The sequence below is a fragment of the Cetorhinus maximus genome, chromosome 3, assembly GCF_964194155.1.
Source record: "Cetorhinus maximus chromosome 3, sCetMax3.hap1.1, whole genome shotgun sequence".
Lineage (NCBI taxonomy): Eukaryota > Metazoa > Chordata > Chondrichthyes > Lamniformes > Cetorhinidae > Cetorhinus > Cetorhinus maximus.
This window is the reverse complement of record NC_135881.1, coordinates 8,373,027-8,390,274: the sequence shown is the minus strand read 5'-3', so window position 1 is coordinate 8,390,274 and position 17,248 is coordinate 8,373,027. Positions and strand designations below refer to the sequence as shown.

Genomic DNA, 17,248 nt, shown 5'->3' with positions numbered 1-17,248 from the left:
ATCCCAGAATGTTGAGCTGCCAATCCTGCCCCTCCCTCAACCATGTCTCTGTGATGGCTACTATATCACAATTCCACGTGTCAATCCTCACCCTTAACTCATCCGTTTTACCTGTTATACTCCTGGCATTAAAGTAGAGGGCATCCAGCCTTGCCTTACTCTCTTGAAACTTAATGCAGCTGTACTCCCTCTGACTTGATTGTTTTACTATATTGTGATGTGTCCCTATCCTGCTAACATTGTCCCCCTCCTCCTGCCAAATTAATTTAAACTGCTTCCAACAGCACTAGCAAACCCGCCCACAAGGATGTTAGTGTTGTTTGTCCCGCTCTGGTTCAGATGTAGATCGTCCCACTTGTACAGGTCTCACCTTCCCCAGAAACAGTCCAGTGATCCAGCATTCTAAAACGCTCCCTCCTGCACCAACTCTTAAGCCACGTATTTATCTGTACTATTCTCCTATTTCTGTGCTCGCTAGCACGTGGCACTTGGAGTAATCCAGAGATTACAACTGCTTTTCAGTCTACTGCCTAACTCCCTGAATTCTTGATGCAAGACCTCATTCCTCTTTCTATCTATGTCATTGGTACCAACATGTACCATGACCTCTGCCTTATCACCCCGCCCCCCTTCAGGATGTCCTGCAGCTGTTCAGTGACATCCCGGACCCTGGCACCAGGGAGGCAACACACCAGCCTGGAGTCACACTGACATTAGCGCCTATCTGTTCCCCTGACTATAGAATCCCCTATTACTATTGCTCTTCCTCCCCTCCTGTACAGACAGGCTGCTTGTGGCGCCAGAAATTTGGCTCTGTCCGTACTTCCTGGAGGAACTAGTGCCCTCATCAGCCTCCAAAATGGAACACCGATTTGCGAGCGGGACCCCAGGGGACTCCTGAACTACTTGCCTGTTTCTCTTGGACTGCCTGGTGGTCACCCATTCCCTTCCTTCCTCAAGACCCTTCAGCTGCAGTGTGACCACCTCTCTAAATGTGCTATCCACGATGCTCTCAGACTCACAGGTGCTCCACAGTCTCCCCAGCTGCTGTTCCAGCTCTGAAACCTGAGCTTCCAGGAGCTGCAGCTGGACACACTTCTTGCGCACATGCTGGTCCCGGGCGCTGGAAATGTTCCCGGCTTCCCACATGGAGCACACCACGGCTTTGAGCTCTTCTGCCATGACTCATCCCTTTAAATTAAACCTTTTAAATCAATTACTCTAGGGCCCTTCTTTCCTGATCCTCATTACTACAGAATATACAAACTATAAACCACAAAAAGACCTTAAGCTATAAGGGATAAAAGTAGTTAATACTTACCTGCCCTTACCTACTATTTACCAGTCATTTCTCTTCCTTGTAACCTCTATTGTTGCAGCAGGGCAAGAGCACTCTCTGAAGATTTAAGAAGTTGGATAGCAAAGAAAAAATGCAAAGAGCACCTCTTCCCCTGTGTACCGAATTCCCGCTGTGCACCAAATTGCCAATACCCACACTCACTCTGGCTGTCTCACACTCAGGATGAAGGGTCTCTCCTGCTCGTGTGCAAGCTCATTGATCGTGTGCTTCTAATAGTCCCTTTCTTAACTAGTGAGACTCATCTCAGCTCTATTTAAGCTTCAATTAGCAATCAACAACTATTCGGGCCCTAATCAGGCTTCAGGTGATTGTCACACAGTCGGCTGAATCAGTTACCTTACCAACCTTTTAAGTAGACTACTGAACTTACAAAAATCTAAAGAGAAATTAAAGAGAAGAGCGTTGATTAGTGCTACTTGTACCTGGATTCTCTTCACGGCCGGCCCACCCCAACCAGAATGAGACATTGCAGGGCTCCAGTGCCTCCTCTCCCTTGCTGTTGCCGAGCACTTACAGAAAATGCCCCAAAACAGTAACATGGGTCTCAGTGCAGCACATGCTGTGAGTGCAGAACCCATCTCATCACCACGCTCTCGGGGTGACCTTGGCATAGGCAATATCCGCTGGCCCACCCAGCGAAGGACACATGCTGTCAATGATTCAATGCAGTCACTACACTCAGACTTGGCGAGGGGGGCGGGGGGGGGCGTCGGCCAGCGGGGAAAGCCTACCTGCTGGGTTAAGTGACCAATGCCAACATGGTACTCACCCTTCCCGAGTGCAAGAGGTTGTTGCAGCGCTTGCGGCACTGGGTCCAGGTGCGCCGCACCACATCGTGGGAGCTCACTATCTCCACCACCTCCTCCCGCCAGGCACGTTTGGTCATGGCGGGGGGCCCTCCTCCTGTCCTGGGGAACGAGGACCACCTGCTGTGCTACCACCTTCGTGATCAGCAAGGCAATCGTCTGGAAAAATGAGTGGCACTGCCCCATCCTCCTGCCTTGCTCACCGGCAGTGCTCTGCATGTTTGACAGCTTTTGAAAGGCTGCAGCAGCTTTTTTAAACAGTCTGCCGCGTTGCCATTGGATTTAGCGTTCATTGCAGTCCCTCCCGCTCCTGCTGTCCTCAGGAACCACGATTCACACTGGGCGGGCTTTAATTGGCCCGATCGCAGATGGTGATCATGTCCCGCTCCACCTGCCTGCCAGCCAGAAAATCCTGCCCAATGGTACAAGCGTCTCTGACTCAACCACCCTTTCAGGCAGTGAGTTCCAGCCTCCCAACAAAAACATTTCTCCTCAACTCTCCTCTTATCCTTCTACCTCTTGCCTTAAATTTATGCCCCCTAGTTATTGACCCCTCTGCTAATAGAAAAAGTGACTTCCTCTTCACCCTATCTATACACCTCCTATCAGGTCCCCCCTCGATCTTTGCTGCTGCTCCAAGGAAAGCAACCCCAGCCTATCTAATCTTTCCTCATGGCTCAGATCCTCCATCCCAGGCAGCATCCTGGTGAATCTCCTGTGCACCCTCTCCAGTGCAATCACATCCTTCCTATAATGTGGGGATCACTACTGCACACACTACTCCAGCTGCGGCCTAACCAGCCTTTTATACTGTTCCAGCATAACCTCAGCTAATGAAGGCAAGTATCCCATATGCCTTAACCACCTTATCTACCAACCCTGCTATTTAAATACACTCACACAAGTGCCTTATCCCAGTCTTTACGTGGCTGGTCCACATGTTGTAGACCTTTAGCGTTCCACAGCTGGGGAGCCACTGGCCACACCGATGTTAGGTTGAGGACAGGGGCTGCGATTTTCCGGTCCCGTTTGCGGGTGGGGCGGCACTTGCGGAAGATCCCGCCCAGGGGCTGGGGATATACAACATGATCCAAGATCGGATCACTGGGCCATGCCACCAGGGGCAGGTGTGGGTCATCACCAGGACAATGCTGAGCAATTCAAAAAATCTTAACACATTTCATCTGTCACTAAAAATTTGCGAAATTGAGCGTTAAGGATATCACAAGTCTAGATATTTGTTGGGCAAAGGACTCCTATTTCTACATGTTCAAGAACTGCATAAGGCTGTTATTCAGTTCAAGCCATTTCCCTCTTGCACCTAAAACAAAACCAAAGAATTTTTGGGCTCAAGACCCCCTGTCAATTCCATAATCTCTACCTCTAGATGTTTATTTCTGTCTTTTCCTCCCATGCCTTCTCGAGCGCTATTATCATCTTCGTTAAGGATTGTTACATTAGCCAAAGCGACCTTAGTTCCTTTCCAGAAAATGTCAGGTTTCCATAACGATCCTTCTTTAGCTGTAAGCCTTGGCTCCGGGTATGATGACCAGCCGTACTTGGCGACATACCTTATGGTGGCGCTTAATTCTCACATTCTTTACAAACAGGCAATATCCAGAAATATGGGCAAGGGATTCATTAGGGGCCTCACACCTCCTGCAACTTTTGATCATGTATGGCCGGCCTTGAGTTAAGGTCGATCGTGCGGGATACAGGTTTCTCCGTAATAAAATATTGATAAAACGGGATGATTTGATATAATAAGCAGACTTAATCCAAGTATTTGAAATCTTGTCATTTTTGTAATATGAAATACCAGCTCCTTGGCTTGGAAGCCTAGACCATTTTGCAAATTCCCATTCCCTCCCAGCCACGTAACTGGACGTCGGTTTTCGTCTGACCTGGACCTGGCTGCTTGGGACTTCCAAGGTAGATTTGGTAGGGTCTTTCTCTTCCCAGATACGGCCATGTTTCTTCGTCAGAAATCGTCCATTTCCTTGAGGACTTGAAGTTCTTGCGCTCTTCTAACCTTGTCACTGTCTCTCTCACCCCAGAATTCGAAAGACGCTCGTATCACCACATCCATAGATCTTTCGAGTGCAGCTCGTTTATAAATAATTAATTATTTATATAATAAATAAATAAATAAAACTGGAATTTGAACTTGGAGCTTGGGCATGCCAAGCCCACCATTCCTGTTACTCGAGTACAGGAGGCCATCGGTTACGTGGGAAGGGAGATGTAGGAACTGTTTCATGGCATTTTTGATAATTTAATTCAGTTTAACAACTGTGTTCTGCAACACCTCAGGATTAAGTGGAAATGCACTCTGGGGACGATATGTGTCTTCAAGATCTCGATTCCTTGTATTGGTCGAAGGGCAGCTGCCCGTAAGCTTTCTATCGAGGCCTTAAGCTTCTCCTCCCAGTCACCTCTGTCACACCACACCTGTCCGGGGATCTATCCGGACAACCAGGTATTTCTCAACCTCTCCTGGGGGATAAAGGGTACAGATTCAGTCCTCTGCTTCCATTTTTTTGCTGTGGTTATATAAAAAGATCTTCCCCTTGTATGTGAAGTGGAAACCTTTCATTTTTGAAACATTAATTTTTAGTCCCGTATTATTGCAAGTTGACTGGGCTAGCTTAAGGTTCCGTTTCACCCCAGCGTGAGTCGCTTAGAAGGGCAATGCAGAGCAGTTGACTTTCTTGCCACCCAGGAGCAAAGAGACACCTGAGTTGGCCTTCTCCGAGGAGCATAGCAGTGGGTCCAGTACTATGTTGAATAGAATTGGTGATAATGAGTCACCTTGCTTGACTCTCCTAGCAATTTTTATTGCAGAGGTCTTAAATCTGTTTCCTTCGACCACCATAGTGTTGTCAGAGTACAGATCTTCAACCAACGAAATGAAATCTGTGGATAGACTCATTCTGTGTAATGCTTTAACAAGTAATTTACGTCCAGAGTCGAAAGCTTTGGCAAGACCAACAAAGACAACTGCAAGGTCCTTCCGGTTGTTTTTAGAGTCTATAGTGTTTTCAAAGATGGCGATGTTTTCATTGCATCCAGGAGTTGCTGCCAAGAAGCCCTCCTGCCTGGGATTAATTTCAACCTTCTCACTTGGCCGTTTTGCCACGATCTTCGTAAAGAGGCGGAGCAGCATCGGACCTATGGTGGTAGGGTGCCAGTTGTCAATGTCTCTCGAGCGCTCTGTGTCCTCAGACTTTGGAATTAGGACCATTCGACTCTTAAGGATGTCTGAGATTACACTTGATTTCAACCATAAAGAGAAGAGTCGAGGAAGCCTGGTGGCATCTTATTAATATCCTGGATAGCTTCTAGGTTCATTCCATCTGGGTCTGTTGCACTTTAGATCCCCTGGATTGCAGCACTCACTTCCTTTTCCTCTATTGGCTTCATCAGTGACCTGTCATCCTTCTGACCAGAGTATTTAGCAAATTTACTGAGATTTGCTTTATTGCTGGCTGTTGACAATTTATGAAAATTCTGCTCCAGCTTTTCCCTGGTGAGAGAGCATGAAGGTATGGATAGCACCCCTGTGATCTGTCTAGCAAGTCGATGCCTATTGAATTTGTAGAGTAGCTGGATTACTCTAAATAATGCTTTCTTGGTTGTGCGTCTTTTCCTTGCACCGGTGTTACCCTAACACTTTTTTCTTTCCTTAACCTTCCTTCCTGACCTCTCAGGGATCCTTTAGCTTTACATGCGAGTCTGTCGCTGTCCATCAGCATTTCAGTGATGTTTTCCACTAGCCCAATACCTAGAGCCCTATTTTTATGGTTGTCAGACATGTCCATCAGTTCTTCGGCCTGGGTGAGTTGGTCATCGACATACCGATGCCTCAGGATGATGGCCAGGACGTAGAGCTCTCCCACTGGGGTTGCTGTATTCCCCCTCTAGCCCGACTTCAGGGACATCTTCCGTGAGATTATCTGCTGTTGTTTCTGGGCCGACACCCGGATGCGCCGCAAAACACTAGGTTTATCTGAGATTTGTTTAGCAGTCTTTGTCTTGAGTGTGCTTGCTATTTCCTTGTTGATCCTGTATCCTGCAAGTTTCAGTTCTGTCTCTTGAAGGGGATTAATTTCTTCCTTGGACCACTTCTGAGCCCTCCTTCCTGTTGTAGATTTAGGTTTTTGACCTTACTGGCATTTCTCGTTTCGCAGTTTGGCGTGCCTATGCCTCTCATATTGGCCGAGTCCAGACTTAAGTCGTAAACCTCATCTTGCACTCACTGCATTGGTAAGCCCCCATTGCCATGCCACTGCACTTTGGGTAGTGGGTAAGCAATTGCATTGTACTCTCTGCTTTTATTACAGCATGCGCATCTACTTCGCATGTCCTTGACCTGGTCCTTTCCAGCCATATGTATGTTAAATAGGCCGACTGTCAGGGGGATGGTGTTGCAGAGTTTGTAGAACAGCCCATCAGTGGGGTAATGCATCACCACCGCCTGAGTTGATATTCAATTTTGCGTTGGCTCGATTATGACCCCTTCAATGTAGGCAGTCGTCTTGAGATGTTTCACAACCCGCTATGTCATCAATCTTATTGGCCGTAGTCACCATTCCCACGTTCGAAATCTGATGTTTTTTGTTATAGGTTTGTGCTGTCACAAGAATCGCATTATCCGGTGGGTGAGGGGGGGGGCAGTCTGTCTGGACTCCTCTATAACATCGATGTTGTCAACGTCCCTCGGGGTTGCTGATCTTTCTGGTCTGGCTCCTGGACGCCATTCCCAATAGGGTAGATAATTTTGTTTGTTGGGTCTCGGGTCCCCCTCATTCAAGGTCGAGGAGGATTTTGAGGGTTGGCCTGATGGGAACAAGGCTAGCACTTATGGGGCATAGACATTTGGCACAGTACACTGATACTGACACTGCAGGAATGTTGTTTATCCAGGACACTTCCCAACTGGGCTTCTCTAAACCATCTGGGTTCTTCATTTTTGAGGACTGATACCGTCGCGAGACTAGGTATCCAATTTCCGCAGATCAACAGCTGTTTCGTGTTTTTCCAAAGTCATTTAGCCAGCGGGGAGGCACGGCTTGTTGCTGTGGTTGGCCAAAACACAAGCACCACAAAAATAACTAGCCAGAATTGACTCTCCGTAGAGACCCAATTTATAACGCACAAATTTTGTAGCACCCAATCTGAGTATTTACGTGGCTCGTCCGCATTGTGACTTAATCCAGGAGTGACCACAAGGGAAATGTCGCTGATGGTAACAGAGTTGGGGTAAAAGCAACTGGCCTTGAACCTCTGTCGACCAAGTGTGGAAATTCATCACCAAAGGTACTAGCAACTAGGTAGCCGATCGCATAGTTCGTGGTCCGAAGACCTACCCTGAATACATTGTGATGTGAGTTGCCGCTTTTATTAATTTACTACATTAGCACAGGAAAAGCCGATTTAAGTTAACACATTGATAATTAACAGCATGCACCCACCACCAAAATAATGCTAGAGGTAAACGCCAAAACCATGAAGCTAGATTAACCCAGTCAACAGTCCATTTTAAACAAATATCCACTCTACCCGCCCACCGGGAATCAGGAGTTGGACTTCCCACTCTGGGGGCAGAATTTTCTGGCTGACATGCGGGTGGCGGAGCTCACACGTCAGCACAAATGTCGCGCGAGCGTCCCGACGTCAGTGCGCGGCATCATGATATCTAGCTGGGCGCACTATGAAACGTCACGTGCGCCCGCCATTAATTAAAGGCCTTGTTAAGGCCCTTAACTCGGCAATTGAAGCCGATTTTGAGGAGCCCGTGCGATCTCCACCTCGGCGCACGGGCCCAACGGGCAGGCGGGTAACTGATTTTTTAACAAACCTCATCCACGGGCGGGATATGTGGGCTCAGAGGGGTTGTTCATGTTTTTTCTGAAGTATTTAATGCAGAAAGTGTTTTAAACTTGCCTGTGTGATTGTTAACAGTTCAGATCGATTTCCAATAGCTTTCTCTGTACTTTGAAGTTTCAGCTCAGCACTCTGCAGACAGTAATCTTTATCGGGCCTGCAGCTTTCCGGAGGCCTCCATTTAGCCTGGGTATGGGTTCTGACATCTCCACTGGAGGCAGCTCCCCTGAGGAGGAAGGGAGGGATAGAACGAGGAGGAGGCCAGGAGTGGACAATTAGCCTCCAGGGGAACCTCCTTTGGGAGGCCAGGCGCAGGCACAAGGGGCGCAGGGCCAAGAGGTTGTCCAAGGTGGAAGGAGCTGCAGAAGACGTCACTAACCTGCTGCCAGGGTATACAGGCGGCGAAGCAGCTACCTCAATATGACTGAGGTGCAGTGCCGAAGGAGGCTCTGACTGTCAAGGGGGACAGTCAACCATATCTGTCAGATGATTGGCCCTGAGATCTCCCCGAACTGTGTGTGGGTTGACATCCCATGCCAGCGGCTCTGAAGGTCACAGTTGCCCTCCACTTCTATGCATCTGGCTCCTTCCAGGGTTCGGTGGGTGATCTTTGCGGTGCCTCCCAATCAGTTGTCCACACTTGTCAAGCAGGTTACAGATGCTCTGTCAGATTGGTATCCACCTTCATCCACTTCCGCTGCGACCAGGCAAGTCAAACACAGCGAGCCAGAGGCTTTGCGGCCATTGCTGGCTTCCACTGTGTCCAGGGTGCTATAGACTGTACGCATGTGGGCATCAAGGCGCCAGCAGGTGAGCCCGGTGCCTTCGTCAACAGGAATGGCTTCCACTCCATGAACGTGCAGATAGTGTGTGATCACAGGATACAGATTCTGCAAGTTTGTGCAACTTGGCAGCTCCCACGATGCCTACATCCTCAGACACTCCCAGGTGCCGGGGCTCTTCAGTACTCTGGCTCGGCTGGATGGTTGGCTGCTGGGTGACAAGGGCTATCCCCTCAGAAGGTGGCTCATGACGCCTCTCCGCCATCCAAGAACAGAAGCTAAGCAGCGCTACAATAGGAGCCATGGCTCCACAATGGCTGTGCTGGAGAGAGCCATCTGTCTTCTCAAGATGCGCTTCAGTTGCCTGGACCGTTCAGGGGGCACACTCCAGTTCCCCCCAGATTGCATCTCTGTGATAGTGGTAGCATGCTGCGCTCTGCACAATCTTGCGCTGGAAAGGGGGGGGATGCAGTTGACGATGAAGACCTTGACGCAGTGGATGAGGCTGCACATGATGAATCCAGCAGTGGCTCAGAGGGTGAGGAATCACAGGGCAATGATGAGGGGCAGCACGCTGACCCGCTACTACACCAAGGAGGCAGGGACACCCGGGACACTTTAATCCAATGACCCTTCAGCTAGCTCCACACACATGGATCAGCAGGACCAGCATTGCCTGGCTCTTCCACACGTGGCACTTAGGTGCTACATCTTCCACCTCATCAGCTTAGTACAGAAACATCAAAGTCCACTCAAACACTCATGAGATGTCTGTGAAACATACAAATGCAGCACAAAGGAAACACCCTCAGCCATGGTCAGAAAAGTGGACTTTATTGCCACCAAAATAAAACTCAAAGGTCGCTCTGACGCACATAATGATATATTCCCTAATCTAGGGCCAACACAAAAGCACCAGTGACAAACCCATGGAGTCCTTAACATGCCTTATGCTTACGTTTGCGGGAGCTACGTCGAGGTGCCGCCCCATCGCTCGGAGTGGCTTGTGAGACAGCCTGCTGACTCTGCTGTCCTGTTGGTCTTGATGACCTTGGCGGGCGTCCTCTGGCCCGTGGAGCCTGTGCTGGCCCTGCCTGGGAGGGAGTGGCCAGTTCCTGAACTGGCACCTGCCCAGTTGTCGCAGCCTCAACAGATGCAACGGTCACTGGCAGAGGGGCGGAAGAGCTGCTGCCCTCATACAGAGTGCCGAGAGGAGCTCACAGCGACGACAGGCAGCTGCTGCGCCAACGTGAGGTCACATTGGAACCCCCTGCTCACTGCAGGTGGATGGGCACCGAGCTGGGACACTTGGTGCCCAGAACATCTCCCACGTTGCCAATGACTACCTGTGTCCATTAGTGCTGTGAGGGTTTGCAGGTCAGAGCGTAACCCAATCAGAAGATTCTCAATCCGTTGGAAGCCCCTCTCCATGAGAGTCGTCAATCTCTCAATGGAGGAAGCCTGAAGCTCTGTCCTGAGGTTCATGCCTTCACTGACACTCTGCCTGGATTCCTCCACCACAGAGACCAACTGAAGCACACCCTCATGCAACCCTGCCAGATGCTCCCGCGATTCCTGCCACTGGTCCTGCAGCTGCTGCATGGCTGACGTCTCCAGAGACACAGCATCACTCCTGGACTCAGCATATGACTGGTGCCCTGCAGTCCTCTGGCTGCTGGCACCATCAGCACTTTCTGTCCGTGCCATCTCCTCCAGCAATTGTGAAGTGCCCTCTCCACTGTGAACCGGGGCACTAGCCGACGTCATAATCCCCACCGATGTGGTAGTCGCTGCGCTGGTGACTGGCTCACTGAAAGGATGTGACACAAGTTGCAAGTGTTGGCCCTCAGGTGTGGAGGGGGGGCTCTGGACGTGTTGGGGGCAATGTTGAAATTAACAAGGACAGTGCATCAGTTAGCGTTCAGTCAGTAACACCTTTCATCCCTTTTTCCCCCCCCCAGCCTCATAAGTCACTCACCCTTCAAGAACCTAAGAAGATGAACATTGGCGGAGTGGTAAATAGTGAAGAGGCGGCCCAAACATTACATGCGCATACAGACAGGCTGGTCAGATGGCCTAAGGAATGCCACATGGAATGTTATGTGGATAAGTGTGCCGTTAAGCACTTGGGCAAGACAAGCAAGGCACGGGAATACATGAGTAATGGTAGGACCGTGGAAAGTCACGACGATTACAGGGACCTTGCTGGACAGACCCGTTAAGGTAGCAGAACAGGAACGTAAGGCGTTTAACAAGGTCGAAGCCAAACTTGCCTTTATTTGACGTGGAATAGAATGTAGGAAAAGGGAGGTCATGTTGCGAGTGTAGAAAACACTGTCGAGGCCACAGCTACATTTCTGATTTCAGTTGTGACCTACGCTTAATGGGAGGGATGGCATTAGAGTGGGGAGAGTGCAGAGGTTCCTGACCTGGATGCATGCTGGCCCGGAGAGTTGGAGTGACGAGGAAACATTGCAAACACTTGCAACATTTGCCGTGGAGCACAGGAGATTGACAGGTCACATTATTGACCTTCATACCGTTATGAGGGGCATAGAACGGGTGGACAGAAGGCAACGGTGATGACTAACGTGGTGGCATTTATTTAAGTTGAGTGCCATGAGGTTGACAGGTGAGGTGCTGAGGACCTTTTGGACAGAGTAATGTGGGAAGCAGTGGCTGAAAGGGTGGTGGAGGTACAAACCCTCCTAAGATGCAATAAGGTAAGAAGATAGCACGGCTGCTCCCAACCCCCTCCCCCAACAGACACCTTGGACACATTTGGCATCCATCACTTTGAATAACACACAGGTCTTAGCGCCCATGGCAAGGAAGCGCAACTAGGTGTGGCGCCGAGGCCAGCAGATGGCTCTTGGCCATGACACCTTGAGGCTTCCCTTCCACCATCTCATCACCATCAATAAGACATGTGTTGGAGTTCTCTGAAGTCTCCCCCCACGTCTGTGTCGTTACTGCATTGGGCATTTGGCGCACGCTGGGTGGGCGAACAGATAGTGACCATGCTTACATCAGCCTTAGTGGTTGAGGAGAAGATGGGTTCTCCCTGCAGCATATGTTGGTGTTTGTCACATTTGAGTAGTCTGGGGGCAACCTGCAGGGGAGGCAGCTAGACACATACTAAGGCTAAGGCTACCTGCTGGGTAAAATGGCCAAGGCTGACCTTGGTACTCACCCTTCCAGAGCGCAACAAATCATTGAAGCGCTTGTGGCACCGGGTTCCGGTGCGCTGCACAGCATCTTGAGAGCTAACAGCCTCCGCCACCTCCTGCCATGTCTGCCTGGTCACGTGGGGGACCCTCCTCCTCCCATCCTCCGGAAACAAGACCTCCCGATGGTTGGACACCTCTTCCAGGAGGACAGCAAGGCAGGTATCGGAGAACCGAGGGGCACAGTGACCCCCCCCCCGGTGGCCTACCCTGCAGCCTGCCCCCCTCCTCCTCCTCTGCCCTCACCTCGTGGTGCCTGGTCGCTGGCCATGGTCAACAGCCTAAAGAAGGCTGCCTGACCGCTCTTTATACAGACTGCCAGTTCCCCACTGGAAGCGGCGGTCTGAACACGCAGGCCGCCGATTTAATTTTCGCGATGAGCACTGGAGTCTGAAACATTCTGGGCGGGCCTTAATTGGCCTGCCGATGCAAAATGGCAGCGTGACCCGTTTCGGTGGTGGGGATCGACTCCCCGCCGATTCGGTCGGGCCCACCCGCCCGACAAACGCAAAATTCAGCCCTGGAGGTATACAATACCCATCTCTTACGTACATCCTGTCTTCCGTCTTGGGTCTTGTAGCATCAAACCAGGTGGGCTCTGGGCGATCCTCTGATCACCTTGTCTCTGAAAATTTATAAGAGTTCCAAAGTCAGAGATCATTGGTCTTGAGATAAGCTGGGTGAAGGACTTATACTTATGAATTCCAACGAATGGCGTGAGGCTGTCGTTCCTTTCAAGCCACTTTCCTCTTGCTCCCATAATGAAACCCAAGAAGTTGACTGACGTACCCCCGGTCAGTTCTCTTATTTCATCATTCAGGTGTTGGTGGTACTTCTCTTTCTCTGCCCAAGCTTTCTCCAACAGGTTATTGTTCTCGAAGCATACTGTAACATTGACAACCGCCACTGCTCCGTCTTTAATGAATACCAAATCTGGTTTCCAGAGTGTCCAGTCCTTCGTGAAGAGTCTCTGTTCTAAGTGGGATGTCCAGCCGAATTTTGAGACAAACTGCTGCAGGTGGTCCAGGGCTTTGTCTCTTGATTCTTGCATCCTTTACGTACAATTAGCAGAGATTGTGAGGCAGTGATTCAAATGGGGTCTCATCTTCTACGAGATTTAACTGTGCCCAACAAGATCCACCATGACACAGGGACACCCCTACAGAGGTTGCACTGTAACAGTATACTATTAATGAGTTTGGCTTGTTTTGAGATTGAAACATGTTTTGAGCCAGGAGTTGGAGGTGTAGTCATTACCATAATATTTGATGCCTGATCCTTGACTTTGAAGTTTGGTCCACTTTAGGTATACTACCTCCCTCCAAGCCGCATATCTGTTCACTGGTTTGGGTCTGGACATTTGGGTAATGTCTGCCCAGTCCATGTCAATGATATATATCCTCTTGGCTCTTTTCACCTTAGCTCCCTCTCTCTCCGTACTTCTGTCTGAGGGTGTCCTCGATCTCCTGGAGCATTTTAAGGTTCCTCAAGGAGTCAGTTGATTTGTTATTGGTAACACTGTATTCGAATGAGGCTTGAGTCACCATGTCTGGCCAGCTCTCCAACGCCTCTAACTTGCGAATAATAGCCAAAAGGATCTGAACTTCCAGCTTTAGCACGGCTAGCCCTCTGTTTCTGTTACTGCTGTATAGTACTCCGTCTGTAACGTGTAGCGGAAGGTGGAGGATTTCTTATGCGTTTGTGATGGTCTGGTTGAACTTGACCAATGTGTTCTGGGATACCTCAGCAAGAATCAAATGGAAGTATATTCTCAGAATCATGTGAGTTTTTAGGATTTCAATCCTCTGGTTAGGTCGAAGTGCTACCGCCTTCAAACTCTCGATCCATGAATCAAGTTTGGGCCCCACTGCTCCTCAGCTACCCACTCCCAAGGGTTGATTCTTGCTCCCAGGTATTCCTCTGCGTCGCCAGGTGTTATATACAAGATGGGGCCGTCTCGCAACTGCCAGTTCACCATAAAGTTGTAGCCAGGTGGGTGAGCGTGTGGTGAAAACCAGAGAAGCGGTTATTATAATGAGCCGGCGATAATTATTATAACTTAACTGATTTCGATGGTGTCCGTTTAAGTGACAGAGATGGCTGAGAGACCAGAAGACTTGAATCTGCTGAATGCAGTCATTACCAGGATTATTAAAGAGGCCCTTCCAGATGGAGAGAATGTCTCAAAGGAAGCTCGTAGCGCAATATCCCGAGCAGCAAGTGTCTTCGTTCTTTACGCAACCTCGTGCGCAAATAACTTTGCAATGAAGAGCAAGAGGAAAACACAGTGCCTCTGATGCGCTTGCAGAAATGGAAGAGATGGAGTTTGATCGCTTCATAACCCCACTGAAAGATGCATTGGGAGCTTACAAGCGAGAGCAGAAAAGAAAGAAAGAAGCTTCAGAACAGAAGAAGGATAAGAAGCCTGAGAGTGAGGAACATGGCAAGAGCAAGGAAGATGAGAATAAGGAAGAGACTGAAGTGGTGAAAATGATGGAAGATGATCAAAAGGAGATAGAAAACGAGGAAGAGGATGTAGAAAATTGAGATGGCTGCGAATGCTGTGCAGGGGCTGAGAATGATGCTGTGTTGGAGTTTGGGCACGATCACATGGATTACCCCTATACGCTTCCACAGGCCTGTTTAAGGACTTTGTGCCATTGAGTTGGCATCACAAGGAGGCAGTGGTGGAGCTGCACTGTGCTATTTGTTTTTTGTATAGTTGGGTGAAATTGAAACCTTTTCTAATTTGTTAATCATTTGTCATCTCTTTGTAAAATTGAAATTTTGAATAAGGCATTCAAAAAGACAAAAAAAATTCTACAGGAAGGTCTTAGCTTGCGTATGAGGTGGAAGCCCTTGGTCTTCCCGGAATTCACTTCTAGGCCTGTACTCTGACAGAAGTCCTGGTCGATGGCCAAGCTCTTGACCGTACCTGCGTGGGAGTCGCTGAGCAGAGCAATGTCATGGGTGAATGCCAGTGCTGAGCAATTGATCTTCCCTCCCTGAAGGGGCAACTGGATGCCCAACTTTGCCTCCTATGAGGAACAGATCAAAGGGTCCACAGTGATGTTAAACAGAATTGGGGGATAGCAGGTCCTTGCTTCACCCCTCTCTCGATATTGATTGGGTTGGCCTGACTGCCTTTGCCCTCTATAACTCTGCTGGTTTCAGAGTATAAGTCTGTAATCAGTGAGGTGAATCTCTTTGACAGCCCCAAACCATCACAGGTCATGAAACATTGTATGCCTGACTGAATCAAACGCTTTTGCCAAATCGACAAAGACAACGGCCAGCTCTTTTCTGTTATGTTTAGCCCCTTTCACGTTTTGCAATATGGCTACATTTTCGTTACAGCCTGGGGACGCCACCAGAAACCCATTCTGCCGAGGGTTGATCTGTACTGCCTCACTCAATCATCTGGCAATGATTTTGATAGAGCTGCAGTAGGATTGGGCCGATTGTGATTGGTTGCCCAGTTGTCCGTTATTCAGCTTCTCGGCGTTGTCTGATTTAGGAAGGAGAACTGTGCAACTCTTTTTCAGAACTCTCGGGATGGAACCTGACTTAAGCCAGAGGGAGAGACGAGACGTGGGAGGAGCCTGTCTTGTATACTACCTGTGTATCCATGATGTCAACTGCCTTCAATCGCAGCCTCTACTACTTCCCTTCGTATGGGTTCATTCAAAGAATCATATCTCTCCTTCCTTTGTATTGTGCAAACTTGTTGAGGTTTGCTTTATTATTCAGATTTGAGAGTTTACTGGTGAAACTCTGTTCAAGTTCAGCTTTGCTGAGTGAACATTCCCGGGTGGACGGCGCACCCATGATTTGCTGTGCTCTTTTCCCTTTATCTGTTTTGTAAAGGTCCTGAGTGGCCTTGACTCTGGCTTTCTTAGCTGCCCGTTTTCTTCTTTGAGTCCTTGCTTCAGTCTTTGCAGTGGATCTCTCTCTTTCCTGGACCTCCTGCCAGTTTTCTCTTTTCTGCCTTCAGTTATTAGAGTCTCTGTTGTATTTTCAACGAGGCCGATACCCAGGGCTCTCGTCTACGGGTCATTTTGTACTGCCATTAATTCTTCAGCCAATTTCAGCTCACGATCCAGATCCCGGTGCCTAGGGATACTGTCTGGGGGTCGCACCTCTCGTACTATTTGGGGCCTATTGCCCACCTCTCCCTCTTCGTCTTGCCCCTCGTGTGGCATCTCCATGCCCCAAGCAACCTTGGGGCTAGTCACTTTGTGACGATGGTGCATTTACCACGTTCTGCAGAGCGGATCTTTTCTTTGTAGCAATCTACTTACTGGTTTTGGTTGTAATGCGGACTGCTATTTGCTTTATATAGGAGCAGCCTTCGTACCACTTCATTAAACCTCGGAGGTCCGATTCCTCTTTGGTCCACTTGTAATCCTTCCGACTGGGTTTTTTATGTGACATGTGCGTTGCCAGTCATTTTGCATTACGTACTTTGTGTCTGTGATGCTCATGCTGGTTAAGACCGATCTGCGATGTAAATTGCAGTTTGCAGTTTTCACATGTGAAGATCTTTCCAGATACAGGTGGTCTTCCACTGTTGCATCTGGCCCTGGCGAAGGAACTCTTAGAGGCGGGGCAATGCTTCCATGCATGGCATTGCACACCGTACGCTGACCGGAAGACCTTGTATCCAATCCCCTTGTGCTCTACAAGGAACCCGCCCTCCAGTACCACTCCCCAGGCCAGGATTATAAACACCTGGCGCCAGGAGTGTACATGGCATAGGCCAGCCTGCCTCAGGCCAAGCATGACCCTGGACCTGATCTCTCCAAGATGGTGGAAGTGGGGGAGGAGGAACTCACCAAGTATAAAGGGCAGGGACATTAGAGAGGAAAATTCTCTGTGCGGTAGCCTGAAATAGGTCCACCAACAGGAATGACCTGCTCAAGGTGAGTCCCTTGGCCAGGACCAGGTGCACTGTCTGCTCAGTCCTTAGGAAAAATACAGCCTTGCTGTACACGTGGGAGGTGGCAACAATGGCTAAGGGGCTGACAACCCAGCCATGGCTTTCACGCATTCCTCGATGGTCATGTTGGGATGGGTGTAGCTCTTTACCTTGGGGTCCTTTTGGTTAGATGCTTGAAAGGTGATGGGGCCCAGGAGCAGCAGGGGCTGAGGAGGCAGCCACCCCTGCATAGGACTTGAGGGCCCTGC

General features: G+C 49.4%; 1 pseudogene; it reads left to right on the top strand.

Annotated features, from left to right (window-relative positions):
• The first annotated feature begins 14,157 nt into the window (after window positions 1–14,157).
• LOC144672620 (DNA polymerase epsilon subunit 3 pseudogene) lies at window positions 14,158–14,608 on the top strand (annotated as a pseudogene).
• Window positions 14,609–17,248: the final 2,640 nt, after the last annotated feature.